A 15,838-nucleotide genomic window follows, 5' to 3' on the forward strand; every position below is an offset into this window, starting at 1 on the left:
GAGAGAGTAGACATCCTTGTCTTGTTCCAGTTCTTAGGGGGAATACTTCTATCTATCTGTTGCTGTTTTAGTATGATATTGGCTATGGGTTTGTCATAAATGACTCATTATTTTGAGGAGTGTTCCTTTGATGCCTAGTTTTTTAGAGCTTTTATCATGAAAAGATGTTGAATGTTATGAAATTTGTTTTCTGTGTCTATTGAGATGATTGCATGGGTTTTTTAAAATTCTGTTTATTTGTTAAATCACATTTATTGACTTGTGTATGTTGAAGTAAACTTGCATGTCAGAAATAAAGCCCACTTTATTGTGTGGAATTAACTTTCTGATGTGCTGCTGGTTTCATTTTGCTGGTATTTTGTTGAGAATTGCTGCATCTATGTTAATCAGGGGTACTGACACATTGTTTTATTTTTTTGTTGCATCTTTGCCTGATTTTAGTATAAGCATAATACTGGTTTCACAGAATAAGAGAGAAATCCCTCCTCCTTAATTTCGTGGTATAGTTTCCGTAGGATTGGTACGAGCTTTTCTTTGTACATCTGGTGGGATTCAGCTGTTAATCCACGTGGTCCAGGGCGTTGTTTTGGTTGGTAGATATTTTTATTACTAATTCAATTATAGAACTCATTATTGGTCTGTTGAGGGTTTCAGTTTCTTCCTGATTAAATCTTGGAAGGTTGTGTATTTTCAGGAATTTATTAACTTTCTCTAGATTTTCTTGTTTGTGTTTATAAAGGTGTTCATAATGGTCTCTGAGAATCTTTTGTATTTCTGTGGAATTGGTTGTAATGTCACTTTCACTGTTTCTGATTTTGCTCATTTGAGTCTTCCTTTTACTTTGTTAATTCAACTAATGGTCTATTGATATTGCTTACACTTTCAAAGAACCAAATTTTCCTTCATTGATCCTATGTATGATTTTTGGGGTCTCAGTTTTATTTAACTCTGCTCTGCTTTTAGTTATTTTTTTTCTTCTGCTAGCTTTGTGTTTAGTTTGTTCTTGTTTTTATAGTTCCTTTAGATGCAAGGCTGAATTGTCAGTTTGAGATCTTTCTTTTTGATGTAGGCATTTAGCACTATAAACTTTCCTCTTAACACTGCTTTTGCTACATATCAGACGTTTTGGTATGTTGTGTCTGCATTTTCATTTTTTTTAAAGTTTTTTTTAATTTCTGCCCTAATTTTATTGTTTACTCAAAATTTATTCCGGACAAATTGTTTAGTTTCCATGTAATTGTGTGGTTTTGAGAGTTCCTCTTTGTATTGATTTCTATTTTTATTCCACTGTGATCTGAGAATATGCTTGGTATGATTTAGTTTTTTAAAATTTATTGAGACTTGCTTAATGACATTGCACATGGTGAATCTTAGAGTATGTTCATGTGCATGTGGGAAGAATGCATATTCTGTAATTGTTGAGTAGTATGTTGTGTAGATATCTATTAGGTCTAATTAGTCAAGTGTCAAACTTAAGAACTTTTTTGTTAGTTTTCTGCCTTGATCTGTCTAATATTGTCAGTGGGGTGTTGAAGTCTGGAAACTGAATATTTTTGCAAGAATCTTTCAAAAATATTTTGTGGTAAAGTTCGAGAGCCTTTTATTATGAGCGTCTTATTGTCTAGAATAGTGCCAAGCTCCTATTAGTCATCAAATAATTATTGCAGTGAATTAATACATCTCCAGTATGTAGCCTAATTACTGACACATGATAGGTTTCAGTTAAGGTTTATTGAAGGAATATTTGTGATAGATTCTGGTTCTTAAGAGGCACTTCGGAATGAAAGAATCCATCTATTCACCTAGCAAGCCAGCTGTCTATTCGCACATCCATTCAAGTTTTGGGATTTGGCATAGCAAGGAGACACTGCAAGGGAAGTCTGTTATATGGACAGAAATTCCTTATTTGTTTAGGAGAGAGTCTTAAGAGTAGAATTATTGGGTCAAGGTCATTAACATTATAGACTCTTAACGGACACTTATTGTCAAATGTTCTTGCTCCATGGCTTTTTCATAGGCTCTCCTTTGTTCTCATAACTTGGTTCCTAGCCCGTTGCCTGTATGATTCCCTGAATGCATGAACACCTTTGCATTTTGCTCAAGGTTCATCAACCTGCCTTAAGATATTGTTTTTATTGTTTCTACTCTCCATTCTCAATGTCTAATCAAACCCTTGATCCTGGTACCCCTACCAGCCCTGTTCTAAGAATGACCACTCCTGGCATGACTGAAAAATTATGGCCATTCTCAAAAGACTCAACCTGGGGAACAAATAAGCTGTTGTTGTTGTTGTTGTTGTTGTTTTAAATAAGGAGACCACTGGCTGTTAGGACCTTTTCTTTTTTTTTTTTTTTGTCAGTTCAACATTTTATTTATTTCTTTTTATACTTTTAAGTTTTGGGATACATGTGCAGAACGTGCAGGTTTGTGACATAGGTATACACGTGCCATGGTGGTTTGCAGCACCCATCAACCTGTCATTTACATTAGGTATTTCTCCTAATGCTATCCCTCCCCTAGCCCCCCCACCCCCCAACAGGCCCCGGTGTGTGATGTTCCCCTCCCTGTGTCCATGTGTTCTCATTGTTCAACTCCCAATTATAAGTGAGGACATGCAGTGTTTGGTTTTCTGTTCCTGTGTTATTTTGCTGAGAATGATGGTTGTCAGCTTCATCCATGTCGCTGCAAAGGACATGAACTTATCCTTTTTATGGCTGCATAGTATTCCCTATGTTGTATATGTGCCGCATTTTCTTTATCCAGTCTATCATTAATGGACATTTGGGTTGGTTCCAAGACTTTGCTATTGTGAACAGTGCTGCAATAAACAAATGTGTGCATGTGTCTTTATAGTAGAATGATTTATAATCCTTTGGGTTTATACTCAGCAATGGGATTGCTGGGTCAAATGGTATTTCTGGTTCTAGATCCTTGAGGAATTGCCACACTGTCTTCCACAATGGTTGAACTGATTTACACTCCTACCAACGGTATAAAAGTGTTCTTATTTCTCCACATTCTCTCCAGCATCTATTGTTTCCTGACTTTTTAATGATCGCCTTTCTAAGTGGCATGAGATGATAGCTCATTGTGGTTTTGATTTGCATTTCTCTAATGACCAGTGATGATGGCCCTTTTTTCATATGTTTCTTGGCCACATAAATGCCTTCTTTTGAGAAGTGTCTGTTCTTATCTTTTGTCCATTTTTTGATGGGGCTGTTTTTTTTTTCCTGTAAATTTGTTTCTTTGTGGATTCTGGATATTAGCCAGATGGATGTTGTCAGATGGATAGATTACAAAAATTTTCTCCCATTCTGTAGGTTGCCTGTTCACTCTGATGATAGTTTCTTCTGCTGTGTAGAAGCCCTTTAGTTTAATTAGATCCCATTTGTCAATTTTGGCTTTTGTTGCAATTACTTTTGGTGTTTTAGTCATGAAGTCTTTGCCCATGCCTGTGTCCTAAATGGTATTGCCTACAATTTCTTCTAGGGTTTTATGTTTTAGGTCTTATGTTTAAGTCTTTAATCCACCTTGAGTTAATTTTTGTATAAGGTGTAAGGAAGAGGTCCAGTTTCAGTTTTCTGCAACTGGCTACCCAGTTTTCCCAACACCATTTATTAAACAGGGAATCTTCCCCATTGCTTGTTTTTGTCAGGTTTGTCAAAGATCAGATGGTTGTAGATTTGTGGCATTATATCTGAGGCCTTTTTTTCCGTTCCATTGGTCTATATCTCTGTTTTGGTACCAGTACCATGCTGTTTGGGTTACTGTAGCCTTGTAGTATATTAGCGGGATGGGGATACCATTGAATCTATAGATTAGTTTGGGCAGTATGGCCATTTTCATGATATTGATTCTTCTTATCCATGAGCATGGAATGTTTTTCCATTTGTTTGTGTCCTCTCTTATTTCCTTGAGCAATGGTTTGTAGTTCTCCTTGAAGGGGTCCTTCACATCCCTTGTAAGTTGTATTCCTAGGTATTTAATTGTCTTGTAGCAATTGTCAATGGGAGTTCACTCATGATTTGGCTCTCTATTACAGGTGTATAGGAATGCTTGTGATTTTTGCATATTGATTTTTTATCCTGAGACTTTGCAGAAGTAGCTTATCAGCTTAAGTCAATTTGGGGCTGAGATGATGAGGTTTTCTAAATAGACAATCATGTAATCTGCAAACAGAGACAATTTGACTTCCTCTCTTCCTATTTGAATACCCTTTATTTCTTTCTCTTACCTGATTGCCCTGGGCAGAACTTCCAATACTATGTTGAATAGGAGTGGGGAGAGAGGGCATCCTTGTCTTGTGCTGGTTTTCAAAGGGAACGCTTCCACCTTTTACCTATTCAGTATGTTATTGTCCGTGGGTTTGTCATAAATAGCTCTTATTATTTTGAGATACATTCCATCAGTACCTAGTTTATTGCGCGTGCTGCTGGATTTGGTTTGCTAGTATTTTTTTTGAGGATTTTCGCATAGATGTTCATCAGGGATATTGGCCTGAAATTTTCTTTTTTTGTTGTGTCTCTTCCAGGTTTTGGTATCAGGATGATACTGGCCTCATAAAATGAGTTAGGGAGGAGTCCCTCTTTTTCTATTGTTTGGAATAGTTTCAGAAGGAATGGTACCAGCTCCTCTTTGTACCTCTGGTAGAATTAATTCGGCTGTGAATCCGTTTGGTCTTGGGCTTTTTTCGTTTGGTAGGTTATTAATTTCTGCCTCAATTTCAGAACTTGTTATTGGTCTATTCAGGGATTCAACTTCTTCCTGGTTTAGTTTTGGAGGGTGTATGTGTCCAGGAATTTATCCATTTCTTCTAGATTTCCTAGTTTATTTGCGTAGAGATGTTTATAGTGTTCTCTGATGGTAGTTTGTATTTCTGGGGGATCAGTGGTGATATCCCCTTTATTATTTTTTATTGTGTCTATTTGATTCTTCTCTCTTTTCTTCTTTATTAGTCTGGCTAGCAGTCTATCTATTTTGTTAATCTTTTCAAAAAACCAGTTCCTGGGCTCATTGATTTTTTAAAGGGATTTTTGTGTCTCTATCTCCTTCAGTTCTGCTCTGATCTTAGTTATTTCTTGTCTTCTGCTAGCTTTTGAATTTGTTTGCTCTTGTTTCTCTACTTCTTTTAATTGTGATGTTAGGGTGTCAATTTTAGATCTTTCCTGATTTCTCCTGTGGGCATTTAGTGCTATAAGGGGATGGGGGAATATTTACCAAGGAAAGGGAAAGCAAAAAAAAAAAAAAAAAAAAAAAAAAAGCAGGGGTTGCCATCCTAGTCTCTGATAAAACAGACTTTAAACCAACAAAGATAAAAAAAAAAGACAAAGAATGGCATTACATAATGGTAAAGGGATCAATGCAACAAGAAGAGCTGACTATCCTAAATACATATGCCCCCAGTACAGGAGCACCCAGATTCATAAAGCACGTTCTTAGAGACCAACAAAGAGACTTAGACTCCCACACAATAATGGAGAATTTAACAGCCCACTGTCAATATTAGACAGATCAACAAGACAGAAAATTAACAAGATGCCAGACTTGAATTCAGCTCTGGACCAAGCAGACCGAATAGACGTCTACAGAACTCTCCACCCCACATCAACAGAATATACATTCTTCTCAGCACCACTTTGCATTTATTCTAAAGTTGACCACATAATTAGAAGTGAAACATTCCTCAGCAAATGCAAAAGAACAGAAATCATCACAAACATTCTCTCAGACCACAGTGCAATCAAATTAGAACTCACGATTAAGAAACTCACTCAAAACCACACAAATACATGGAAAATGAACAACCTGCTCCTGAATGACTACTGGGTAAATAATGAAATTAAGGCAGAAATAAATAAGTTCTTTGAAACTAATGAAAACAAAGACCACAATGTGCCAGAATCTCTGGGACACAACTAAACCAGTGTTTAGAGGATGTTAGGTGCTTAACGGCAACTATGATGGCTAATTCATCTTTATGCCTGTGGCCCCAAGGAGCAAGCAAGGCTCTCCAATAAGCTGTGTAGCTTCACAAAAGGGCTCTGGCAATCCAGAGGAAACCCCAATCCTGAAGGAAAAGCAAACTTTCCTGATATTTACTGAATGTCTGTTTAGTGATTGACTGTCATCTTCCTTGTTGAAATCAATAGGAGACTCAATGAAGTGAAAATGAAATCAATATTTAATTCCCACTGATAAGAGATACTGCCATGGCCTATGTTCAACTGCCAACTTTCCCTAATTCAAAAGGGTAATAGGAGCTGTGCCATCTCAGCCTCATAGCCAAGACTCATATCAGTAATTTTTTCCTTACTGATTTACTACGTTCTTACCACATGGTAGATGTTATGTTGTACATTTTTACCATGCTCATACAGCAAACCAACCAGTGATTTATCAGTTGAGTATTTACAGTGTGGCATAGAAAGGGCTGAATACTTTTTTTTTTTTTTTTTTGAGATGAATCTCACTCTTTTACCAAGGCTGGAGTGCAGTAGCACAATCTTGGCTCACTACAACCTCTGCCTCCTGGATCAAGTGATTCTCCTGCCTCAGCCCCCTGAGTAGCTGGGACCACAGGCACACACCACCACGCCTGGCTAATTTTTGTATTTTTAGTACAGACAGGGTTTCAACATATTGGCCAGGCTGGTCTTGAACTCCTGATCTCAACTAATCTGCCTTCTTCAGCCTCCCAAAGTGCTGGGATTATAGGCGTGAGCCATGGTGCCCAGCTGAAAGTGCTGAATACTTTAAATATACAACCTCATTGAAGCCTTACAACCATATTTTGAGATACGTACTATTGCCTAATTCTACACATGAGAAAACTGTGGCATGGAGAAGTGAAGAAACTTGCCCTCTTAGAATACTGTAGGATCAGGATTTGAACGCATGTCTGGGTAATTCCATATCTTGTGTTTTTAACCACTATGCTTTACTACCTCATTTCTTAGATGAGGAAACTAAGACTCAGAAATAACATTTCCAAGGCCCCACCCAGAATCCAAGTGTCTCATTTCACCTTAGAAAGTCCCTTTAAAGTGTGAGTTAAATTTCAGTCATTGTGGTTATTCCATTTATTCAGGAGCTATAATAAACAGGGCCCTTAATTCTATGTGGAATATATAGTTGAAGACCCACTCCTTATCTTTACAGAGTATATATCTAGTTGTTGGCCATATGACAAGTAAGTAAAAACAGAATACAATATGTGGAAATCCAGGGGTGTCACAGCTGGTGAATCTATCGAGAAATCTTTGGCAATAGAAAAACACGGCTATTAAGGAAATGCATTTTCTTATATAATGGGAACATCATAGGGTGTTCTGGGGGGTGGTTGATTCCACATTCCAATGTCATGAGAATGTACATGCGGGCTATTGCCCTCTTTCCACTTTTCCACTCTTGTTTTGCTATGTGTCCTTCAGCTAACTTCTCTTACTGCTAGAGTATTTGTGGGAGTATCAGGTATTACATCCAGAAATGACTATGCACTGACGGATCAATTGCCATTTCTTCCTATGTGTCTTTTTAAAGTGGGAAAATATTTCCCAAATATTCTGTGCATGTTTAAGGGAGTCTTTTGTTAGAATCTTGTATATACCAATCCCCCAAACAATTAGTGTCGCAGGAAATGAGACAATCATGACTGACTTACAGGACCCACCTGAAAGGGCTGACGCAACTGGAGGAGGATGGATACCTGAAAAAAAAAAGAAAAAAGAAAAAGAAAAAGATAACAGGGTTTCATCTGGAACAGATAGGGGAAATAATGAACATTAGGAAGATAACCAAGAGGATTGATTGCTTTAGTAAACAAATGTAATATAATTATAAAGTAGTCCTAGGAGCTGGCTGAGGTGACCACTGCTGGGTGTGGAGAAGGCTTAGAAATCATGGTAGGCCCAAGGGAAGCTCAGAACCATAGACACAGGAGGCACCTCCATTCACCTGGCTTCCTCCATAATTCAACTGACAGCTCTTCCAATTACTGCCTTTGCAGTATTTGGAAGAACACTTAACCTCCATATGCTCTAATTTCCTTCCCTTCATAGTAAGAGTCTCTGTCAGGCATTGAAGAGCTGGACTCTTTACTCTTCATGCACAGGGAGACCAACAATTAATATTGCTCTAACCATACAATTGTGCAGAAAACATACCTGGGGAGTTTTACTCAATAAAGATACTGTGTAAGTTACCCAAGCTACAGAGTCCAAAGGGGATTTAAATCCAGCCCATGTTTTACTTGTCAAACTATGCACCTTGGCAGATACTTGTGTCCACCCTGAGGAAAGCATCATCCCACAAGGACATTATCCACCTGCAAGAACAAATCCAGGGGTCTGCATCTGCCTAAGGTGGGAAGTAACTTCAAAACACCTACATGTGGGTTCATAGGAGCCCTGCTCCTCAAGATGTTTCAGGAGAGAAACTGGTGCTCCTCTAATAGGGCTTCTTGGGAGACAGCATACAAGAATGGTAGGCATATGTTTGTAACTCTTTTTAACCCACTCCTAGTACCAAAAGTGTGTGGTGGCTCAGACGATGGGCTCTGGAATCAGAATGCTGGGACTTGGTTTCTGAAGTCTGCTCCTTTTTAGCTATCTTAATTTGGGTTTCCGAATAAGTTTGAGATCACTTATCAGTTTGTTAGATAATCCCAGGAAGCCTGGTAAGATAATGAGGAACAGAAGAAAACCAATAACTATTACCAGTATTGGTAGCTGGGACTTCAGTTCACCAGGATCTACATGAAGGGCTTTGTAGGAAGCAACTTGGAATTGTCTCAGCAATGAACAAAAACTGGGGTATTTAATCCAATGACTCCTATTTCTCATTACATAAGGACTAATTCTGGGGACATGTGGAAGCCAGCCAACAAGATGACCCTCAAAAATATCTGCCTCATAGTATTTGCTATTTATGCCCTTGTGTAATCTGTTCCCCTAATATATCAGGATTGGTCTGTGCAACCAACAGAATATGGCACAGGTGATAGGATGTCACTGCTGAGGCTAGGTTATGACAGACAGCATGACTTCTACATTGTTTTCTCTCTTGGATCACTAGCTTGGGGGCAGCCAACTGCCATTGAGGAAGCCAAATGCACAGGCTCATTTGGCTCATATTGGCCTCCTGCCCACAGCCTTGAGTCAGTGATCTTGGAAGTGGATCCTTCAGCCCCAATTCAACATTCATGTGACTGTAGCTGTGACCAGCCCTTCAAGGTGCAGTCTCATGAGAGAATTTGAGATAGAATCATTTGACTATGTTTCTCCCAGATTTCTCACCCTCATAAATAGTGTGAGATAATAATAAATATTTGTTAAGTTACTACACTTGGGGTAATTTTTATGGAATAATAGATAACTCATACATGGTGTTAACTTTCCAACATTTCTGAAATGTTGCTTCCATGGGCAAGACAAGCTCCTGTGGCCAGAGAAAATCATCAGGAAAGGGGCACAGATGCTTGAGGAAAGAAGTTTACAGCACACACCAGAAAGGCTCTTCAGAGCTGCAGGTGATGTCTGGAGGAGTGTGTGAGGACAGAGCACCAGGCCAGCTGTGTAAACTTGAGCATGATTATACACACCTCTAAGCTTGAGTTCTCTCTCCTCTTTTGGCCCACTCTTCTTCTTCACTTCCTGATTTTAATCTCTTCTTCTTTCCTCCCTTTTATTTATTTATGATGGATTGACTTTTCAAGGCATCTACCCTCTTAACTAAAACTACGGTTCTCAACTCTCAGCTCAGGCTAACCCAAAAGGGCTACTTTAGCAAAGGGACAATGAATCTTTGGTTCTATTAAGAAGCTGTTTTAGAATCTTAGTGTGTCTGATTGTGTGGCTTGAGACAGACAGGGGTGTCTACCATAGCAGATTCAAGGAACTTGATAGAAACTCTTCCAAAAATAAATCTATCCACTAGTCAATCAATAAGGCAAATGACTAGGTTTAACTACTATCCCAGTCTCAATGTAAAGGTCCACAAACACTTATTTTTCATGTTGTGTTTACCAAAGCAATTGCTGCATTGATTAGACTTTAGGTCAGTTCCATAAAATACTTAGAATCTGTGCAGGCAGGCACTGGGTTAGGAGGGCCTATTCTACAAAGATGGAATGCATAAGCTTACTCTCCTTTGGAACTCAGGCTGGCAGGGAAGGTGACCCAGGAACTGAGTGTTTTAGTGTAGATTATTCATCTAGGCATGCAGATGTATATCTTCAGATGAGAAAGTCTATCACTTTTGACTAATAGGCCCACTAAATTGTAAGAACTACTGATGTAGGCCAATACGGTCTACAGTCTGAGTCAACATAGCAAAAAATAGAGCTTCAGCTGAGTTATGTTTTGTTTCCCCGCTCCCCACCAGAATAGTCTGGGAAAGATGAAAATAGTATTTGGAAGGAATGTTCTCAGCAGCAGTATCCAAAATTTAACTGGTTTGAGCTTATCATCTACTTGTTTATGCTGATTCCATGATTAACCAGGAGTTTCTGCCTAGGTTGTTACTGCATTTTATTTTATTTTATTTTTATTATTATTTTTTGAGACGAAGTTTCACTTTTGTTGCCCAGGCTGGAATGCAATGACACAATTTCAGCTCACTGCAACCTCTACCTCCCAGGTTCAAGTGATTCTCCTGCCTCAGCCTCCTGAGAAGCTGGGATTACAAGAGTGCGCAACCACGCCCAGCTAATTTTTGTATTTTTTTAGTAGAGATGGAGTTTCACCATGTTGGCCAGGCTGGTCTCAAACTCCAGACCTCAGGTGATCTGCACGCCTCAGCCTCCCAAAGTGCTGGGATTACCGGCATGAGCCACCATGTTCGGCCCGTTACTGTATTTTGATACTCATGACCTTGTCTGTGGCCTGCTTTAGCTGTTCCTGCTCCTGGGCTACAAACAACCATACCAGCCCAGGGAATCTGCATCAGCAAAACTCTCTCTTTTCACAAGGATGAAAAACATCAAGGTTTAATGTAATCAGAAGTCTTTTTTGGTAAAAGCTTATAGAGATGTTGGCAGTTTTAAAATATTAGTAAAATTGTATTCAAATCAGTAAACATCACTGAGTGCCTGCAAGTTGTCTGAGTATTATAGCAATATGCTGTACCACAGCCACCAAAAAAAAAAAAAAAAAAAGATAAAAAGCATGTACAACTAAACACAGTTCAATCGGTTTTTGAAGATTCAGAAGGCATAGTGGCTGTTTCGCAGGTGCAACCTATCATGGATCTTGTTATTTCTGTTTTTGTTAAAATCAAGTGAACAGATGCCAGATAAACTTATGTTATTAAGCAGGTTATCAGAATAGGGACTTGGTAGAGAGGATGTGATTTCGTGCTTGACTGCAACTAGCAAGAGAAAATCCAAATTCTTACTGCACTGTGCATTTATGTTTCTGAGAGGAACTCTCAGCAGCCCCACACCAAAATTAACTGTCCCTTTGCCAAATGATGCAAAATTTGGTTCCTCTTCATGGACCTCTAAAATTAACTTTCAGATGGTTGATTCTTATAGATGAGATCTGGGATTCTAAATATCCAAAGGCAATAGACCACGTCTGTTGAGGTGATTTATTGTACCCAGATCAGCAGAGAACTGTGAGACTACAATAGCTGGGTGGGCTATACCACTCTCCACCAAACCCTCATCCTAGCATTTATTCCCCAGCCTCTGGCAAGGCTTTATGAGTTTCTTAAAAAATGTCACGAGAACAGCATGCATAATTCCATGAAAAAGATGTGCTTTTCACCCTGCGATCAGGAAGTTCTTCTAAACATTTTGCTGAAGTTCTCCGTGCTTTCTTTAAAACCAATCTCTCAGCCAGGTGTGGTGGCTCACGCCCGTAATCCCAGCACTTTGGGAGGCCGAGATGGGTGGATCACGAGGTCTGGAGTTCAAGACTAGCCTGGCAAAGATGGTGAAACCCCGTCTCTACTAAAAATACAAAAATTATCCAGGCATGGTGGCAGGTGCCTGTAATTCCAGCTACTCAGGAAGCTGAGGCAGGGAATTGCTTGAACCTGGGAGGTGGAGGTTGCAGTGAGTTGAGATCGTGCCACTGCACTCCAGCCTGGGCGACAGAGCAAGACTCTGTCTCAAAAAAAAAAAAAAAAAAAAAAAAAGTCTTTCACTCATCACAGACAACCTGGGAAAAGCAGACCACTGAAATGCAGAAGGAGGAGTTAAAGTCTTTAAACACTAGGGTTCTTTTAACTTCAAGAGTTCATGGGAATTGTAAATGATATTGGCACTGAATTGAATTTCAAAGGTGTCTTGTATTACTGAATCATTAAAATATTGTGTGTATGTCTGTGGCACACTAAAGAAATACTCTCTGTATGGACTTTCCTTGACTTCATCAGTATAACAAGGCTAACCAGTACTTTAGAAAGTACTTTTATTTCTATTATATTAAATGTTCCTTTTAATAACTTTGCAAAATAGATTTTATTATAATTCCATTATAAAAATAAGATCATGTTTTTAATCAAAAGACAGACTATAACAAGTATTGACAAGAATGTGGAGAAATCATAATTCACATATGTCACTGTGGGAATGCCACATTGAACGGTTGCTTTAGAAAACAGTTTTATATTTTTTCAAAATGTTAAAAATGGGATAACCAGATGACCCAGCAACTCCATTCTTAGGTATCTACCCAAGAGAATTGAAAGCATATGTCCACACAAGACTTGGACATAAATGTTCACAGCACCATTATTTATAATAGCCAAAGAGTGGAAATTAACCAATTGTTCATCAACTGATGAGTGAAGAAGTAAAATGTAGCATATTCATTCAATGAAATACTTGATGGTAAAAAAGGAATGATCCAATAGTGCATGCTTCAGTAGGAATTATACTTGAAAACATTATGCTAAGTGAAAGTAGCTAGATACCCAAAAAACATATATGAATTCATTCATATAAAATGCCCAAATAGGCAAATCCATAAAGACAGCAGATTAGTGGTTGGCAGGACTAAGGTGAAATGAGAATGGGAAGTGACTGCTAATGAATATGGGGTTTTCTTTGCAGTGATGAAATGTTCTAAAATTAGATAGTAGTGATGGTGCATAACTTTCGAAATACTTTAAGCCACTGACTTACATCTTTTAAAATGGCAGATTTGATGTATGTGATTTATATATCAATTACAAAAAGATATGTAAAAAAAGACAAAATAGACTCCCTGAGAAATTATTTAATTCATCCAGCAAGTGATATCCATTGGCAGAAGAATGGATCATTAAAAATTTGCAGTATATTCAGACACTGGAATAATACACAGCAGTAAAAAGGAAAGAATGATAGGTATAGGCAAGGGAATAGATGAATCTTTAAAACATAATATTCAGTAGAAGAAAAAGCAAGTTGAAGAAGTACATATAGATTATTCAATATGTTAATAAAGCTTGGAAACAAATTCACAGATATGTTTGTATGTAAAAAGTATGTATATTTAAAATAAAACCAAGGGTTGGTGATTACAGTGATATGGGGGCCAGGAAAAGTCAGGAGTTTGGCAATATTCAGGTTCTTAAATTAAGTGTAAATATGCTAGAGATCAACATTTATCATGCTTCATTTCGTAGTGTACTTTTTTTTGCATGCAGACGTAATATGGCATTAGGTGAAACCATGTAAAAATGCTATTTTTCTTAGTCAAAATAGTCAAATACCAGAAATTACATATTATTCAAACTTTTTTTTAAGTAAGAAGAATGGAAATTTGGAGCCAAACTTATACTAAATTCAACTCGGGGCATGATTTTGGGGCCATATTTTATACCACGCTTTGTTAGATTTTGGTGGGAGTGAGATTAAAATAGTAGTAATATTTGCAAGAATGGCTCATTTTTATTAGATGTGAATTATGTACCAGGCACTAAGTAAATTTCTACAACAACTCTGTATGATTCACAGTTTACAGAGAAAATCTAAGCTTCAGTTTTAAGAACTTACCCAAAGTGACTGTGAGTGGGTTAGTGGTAGTTTACATGTGTTTTCCACTGTCCTCTGTAGAAAACTGGCTCCAACATAAAAAACCTAACTGGCCCTTTCTCTCCATTTGTATTGTGACAACCTTAATCCAATCGACGATCTCAGCTACTACAAATCTCCAGTGTTCCCTTGGCTGCCTTGGCTTGCCTTCAATCACTTAGAATGAAATCTGCATTTCTTACTGGTGTCTTCAAGGCTGCAATAGTTTCCTGGGGCTGTTGTCACACAGTACCACAAATTGGAGGGGCTTAAAGCATATACATGTATTATTTCACAATTCTCAAGGCTAGAAGTCCCAAATCAAGAGCATTGCCATACTCTATCAGAAACTCAAGGTAGAAACCTTCCTTGCCTCTTCCTAGCTTTTGGGGTGGCTGAAAATCCTTGGCATTCTCTGGCTCACAGCTGCATCCTGGCACCCTCTGCCTCCAGCATCTTATGGCGTTCTCCCTGTGTGTCTGTCTCTTTGTCTCTATTTTCTCTTTTTATGAGGACACTAGTCATATTGCATTAGAACCTACCCTAATCAAGTATGACCTCATTGTAACTGCATTACTCCTGCAAATACCCTATTTCCAAATAAAGTCACATTCTGAAGTACTGGGAGTGAGTAATTCAACATGTCTTTTTGCAGGACACAATTCAACCCATAACAAATACCTCTCAAGACCTTCTCAGCTGTCTATGATCCAGTGCTTTTCTCCCCGCTCCATCACTGTACTGATCTCCTTTCAGTTTCTGAAGCAGCCTTGTTAGTTTCTACCACATGGTCTTTAAACCTGCTGCTCTCAGCCTGGAATAATGCACTTCCATGGACTTCCTATAGCCTGCTCCCTCTCTGTCTTTAGGTCTTAATTTAAGATTTCACCTCCTCTGAAATGTGTTTTCTATTCCACCCTTTCTTAAGCATGCCTTTATTCTACTTTTTCATTCTTTTTCTTTTTAATTCCCTGAGTTTCATGCATAGCATTTTTTTTTTTTTTTTTTTTTTTTTTTACAGAGTCTCACTCTGTCGCCAGACTGGAGTGCAGTCACACAGTCTTGGCTCACTGCAAACTTCACCTCCCGGGTTCAAGCGAATCTCCTGCCTCAGCCTCCCAAATAGCTGGGACTACAGGCACATGCCACCACGCCAGGCTAATTTTTGTATTTTTAGTAGAGACAGGGTTTCACCACGTTGGCCAGGATGGTCTTGTCTCCTGACCTCGTGATCTGCCTGCCTCGGCCTCCCAAAATTCTGGGATTACAGGCGTGAGCCACTGCACCCAGCCCATGCATAGCAATTTTTAGTTATAAATAAATTATAAATTTGTTTGTAAATATTTCATTATCGACTTGCATGCTTTCTGCTCTCCATCCTCCCACCCTCACCATACCCCCAAACATAAACTCTATGAAGGGCTGGTATCCTGACTCTCTGGTTCCCCACAATTGCAGCACAGTGCTTGTCACATAGTGCTTATCACAATAAGTTTTTATTTGAATGGACGAATGAATGAACAGATGAATGAATGAATAAGCCAGAAGCAATTATGGTGTGTCCTATCTGAAACATACATCCCTATTAGGGAGTCAGTTTTACAATAACTGGTTTAGAGCAGAGAGGTTAATAGGAGACAGCACTAAATTTTACCACTTACTGTGTGGCTACTGCAAGGTACTTGACTCTTCTAAGTCTCGATTACATTGTCTGTAAAACAGGGTTCATCACAGTACCAATTTGGCTCAGTAAATTAGGAGGAGGTGAAGTAGCCAGGGCACAAGTGGTGGTGGAGATGACAATGAGGGGAATATTTGGCAATGTATCAAAAAGCA

The 15,838-nt window shown here is 38.5% G+C and overlaps 1 protein-coding gene and 1 long non-coding RNA gene across 11 annotated transcripts in view; one reads left to right on the forward strand and one right to left on the reverse strand.

Annotated features, from left to right (window-relative positions):
- The window catches only part of GRM7 (glutamate metabotropic receptor 7), an 880,478-nt gene that overhangs the window by 666,448 nt on the left and 198,192 nt on the right, over window positions 1-15,838 (forward strand). The gene's annotated exons all lie outside the window — the stretch shown is intronic.
- LOC117979578 (uncharacterized) overlaps window positions 1-15,838 on the reverse strand; it is a 65,476-nt gene that overhangs the window by 23,000 nt on the left and 26,638 nt on the right. The window contains exon 1 of one of the 3 annotated variants that reach the window (XR_010111389.1): window positions 7,670-15,771. This is a non-coding gene — a long non-coding RNA (uncharacterized LOC117979578). Of the gene's footprint in view, window positions 1-7,669; window positions 15,772-15,838 lie in introns of those variants that run through there. The other 2 variants (XR_008625000.2, XR_004670435.3) reach the window with 2 other exon arrangements.

The sequence above is a fragment of the Pan paniscus genome, chromosome 2 (assembly GCF_029289425.2).
Source record: "Pan paniscus chromosome 2, NHGRI_mPanPan1-v2.0_pri, whole genome shotgun sequence".
In the NCBI taxonomy this organism is placed as follows: domain Eukaryota; kingdom Metazoa; phylum Chordata; class Mammalia; order Primates; family Hominidae; genus Pan; species Pan paniscus.